Source organism: Chenopodium album, chromosome 9, assembly GCF_948465745.1.
Source record: "Chenopodium album chromosome 9, dcCheAlbu1.1, whole genome shotgun sequence".
NCBI classification, from domain to species: Eukaryota; Viridiplantae; Streptophyta; class Magnoliopsida; order Caryophyllales; family Amaranthaceae; genus Chenopodium; species Chenopodium album.
Window position 1 is genome coordinate 35509983 of NC_137842.1, and position 3427 is coordinate 35513409.

Sequence of the window (3427 nt, forward strand, 5' to 3'; positions counted from 1 at the left end):
TAGAATTGACTTACCCATTCGGCTGGGAGAGAAAGGCCAGGGACGACATATTGTCGTCAGATTCTTGGTCGTTGAGGAGTTGACTGCCTACAACATTATCCTTGGCCGGCCAACCCTCAATGTAGCCAAGGCAGTAATCATCCCGTCTCTCATGCTCATCAAGTATGAGAGGGATGACGGCTCTGTTGGTTACCTGAATGGGGATCAGAAGACGGCCCGAGAGTGCTATCTCTCAGCCGTCAGAGACACTGTGGCCCCAGGAGGCCAGGAACCAATAGACCTTGACAATGTCAAGGATGCCGACCCAGCACCTGCCCCACCAGCAGCCGGAAAGAAAAGAAAGGCACCTCTGCTGGTGGAGGTGAAGAAAGAGAAAAAATAGCAATCACTGACCGGTGAACGGTCAGATGAGCTCCGTCCCCAACCGGCTGGTGAAAACATTGATCTCTTTCTGGATGACAGCCGTCCAGAACGTACTGTAAAGGTTGGGACAGTTGCTCATGCTACCTTGGGTGCAAGCTTGCACCTTCTGCTGAAGGAATTCAAAGACATTTTTGCCTTTGAAGTTGAAGAGATGTCAGGCGTCAGCCCGGATCTCGCTGTCCACAAACTCGCCGTGGACCCCAAAAAGAAGCCCATCCGGCAAAAGAAAAGAAACCATGGTGAGGAAAGAAGTCAGGCGGCAGCTGCCGAAGTCAAAAAGCTGCTAGACGCCAGGTTCATTCGGCCTTGTAACTTCCCCGACTGGGTGGCCAATGTGGTCCTTGTTAAGAAACCGATTGGGACCTGGCGCTTGTGTGTTGATTACACAGACCTCAAAAAGTGTCCAAAGGACAGTTACCCGCTTCCAAAGATCGACATTCTGGTCGACTCTGCAGCCGGTCACGCCTTGCTGAGCTTTATGGATGCCTACTCCGGCTTCGATCAGATACCCCTGTGGAAAAAGGATCAAGAGAAGACGCCCTTCGTCACTGATCAGGGGTTATTCTGTTATACTGTGATGCCGTTTGGCTTGAAAAATGCGCCTGCCACTTTCCAACGGATGATTAATACGGTCTTCATTAATCAAATTGGGAGAAATTTGGAGGCGTACATTGATGACATGATAGTCAAATCCAAGCTACAGACGGATCACCTTGCTGATCTCCGAGAAACATTCACCACCCTCAGGCGGCATAAGGTCATGTTAAATCCAAAGAAATACGTCTTTGGTGTTGAGTCTGGGAAGTTTCTCGGATTCCTGATTGATCAAAGGGGGATAGAGGCTAACCCCGAAAAGATACAGGCGGTGATTGACATGAAGTCACCCCGTTCTGTCAAGGAAGTTCAGAGACTCACTGGTTGTCTGGCCGCCCTGGGGAGGTTCCTCAGCCGGTCAGGCGACAAATGCCTTTACTTCTTCCAAGCAATCAGGAAGAAGACCAGATTTGAATGGGGGGATGATGCTGAGGCGGCATTCCAAAAGTTGAAAGAACATTTGCATTCTCTACCTAGGTTGGTCAGTCCCTTGCCTAGGGAGATGTTGTACATGTATTTAGTCGTCTCAGATCATGCTCTCAGTGCCGTTCTCCTTGCTGAGCGAGACGGCGTGCAGCTCCCGGTTTACTTCATTAGCCATGTCCTTAAAAATGCTGAACTCCGGTACCCCATGGTGGAAAAATTTGGCCTTGCTTTGTATATGGCGTTTAAAAAGCTGAAGCCTTACTTTTTGGCACATCCGGTGGTGATCTACACTGACCAGCCACTCAAGCAGCCAATGTCTACCTTGGAGGCATCCGGAAGAATGTTGAAATGGGCTATTGAAATGCAAAGTCTTGAAATCACTTACGAACCAAGAAAGACAGTGAAGGGTCAGGCGTTCGCCGACTTCATTGTTAAAATGACCCGTCCGGTGGCTCCGGATAATCTTGATCAGGTTTGGAAAGTGTACGTAGACGGGAGCTCTACAAAAAACGGCTGTGGTGCAGGTGTAATCTACGAGTCTCCTGAAGGGGACAGATTTGAGTATGCACTACGCTTCAAGTTTCAGGCCTCAAACAATGAGGCAGAATATGAAGCCCTGCTAGCCAGCATCCGTATGTGTAAGGCGGAAGGGGCCATGAAAATTGACGCCTATTCTGATTCACAATTGGTCGTTAGCCAGTATGAGGGGAGCTACGAGGCAACTCATCCGGCTATGGTCAAATATCTTCAGGCAGTCAAAGAAGAGGCTGGGGCACTTGAAGAATTTCGTTTGAATCAGGTGCCTAGGTCGGAAAACAATCAGGCGGATGCATTGTCAAAATTGGCATCTTCCGCCTGCCACGATACGCCTCGGTCAGTCTTTTGGGAAGTTCTTGAAAAAAGAAGCATCTATGAAGATCCCATTGGAATTCTAGACCAAAGCTCTACCTGGATGGATGGCATCCGGGCTTATCTTTCAAACGGCACACTTCCTGATTCGCCACAGGAGGCAGCCGTCCTGAAGAAGCGAGCTGCAAGCTTCGAGTTGAGAAATGGAGAGCTCTTCAAGGCGGGGTTTCTTAGGCCCCTGTTGAAGTGTGTCACCCCAGAAAAGGGGAAGGAAGTTCTCGAAGACTTGCACTCGGGATTCTGCGCCTCCCACATAGGCGGCAGGTCCCTAGCCGTCAGAGCCACACGACATTACTTTTAGCCCACTCTTGAGGCAGATGCCAAGGAGTTGGTGAAGAAATGTGACAAGTGCCAAAAATTTGGCAAACTCATTCACCGTCCGGCTACTGATCTGATGGCCATCCACAGCCCAATCTCGTTTGCAAAATGGGGCATGGACATGCTAGGTCCTTACACGCCTGCTCTAGGCAGAAAGCGCTACATCTTGGTGGTTGTGGATTATTTCACCAAGTGGGTGGAGGCTGAGGCGGTTAAGAACATCAAGACCTCAGACGTAATTTCCTTCATCTAGAAGAACATTATCACCCGGTATGGGGTACCTATGTCTATGGTGTTTGATAATGGTCCTCGGTTTGAGACGCATCAGCTAAAAACCTGGTTGGGAGATCAGGGGATCTCAAGCTGTTTTGCATCCGTCGGTTGGCCCCAAGCAAATGGCCAGGTTGAAGCCTTCAACAAACTTATCTCAGACGGCATTAAGAAGAAAATAGAAAGAGCCGGTAGCTTGTGGGCAGAAGAGTTAATCCATGTCCTATGGGCCATCCGGACAACAGCAAAGGGGGCAACCGGTGAAACCCTATTTCTCATGGTTTACGGTGCTGAAGCCGTCTTGCCCATCGAACATTACGAGCCGACTCTCAGAGTCATGCTATATGATGAAGAGGCAAACTGGGAAGCAATGCGCCTGACATTGGATTCACTCCCAGAACGCAGGGGCAACGCTGCCTTGCGACATGAGATTTACCGTTTGAGAATGACTAGAGCCTACAACAAGAAAGTACACAAGCGTCCCTTG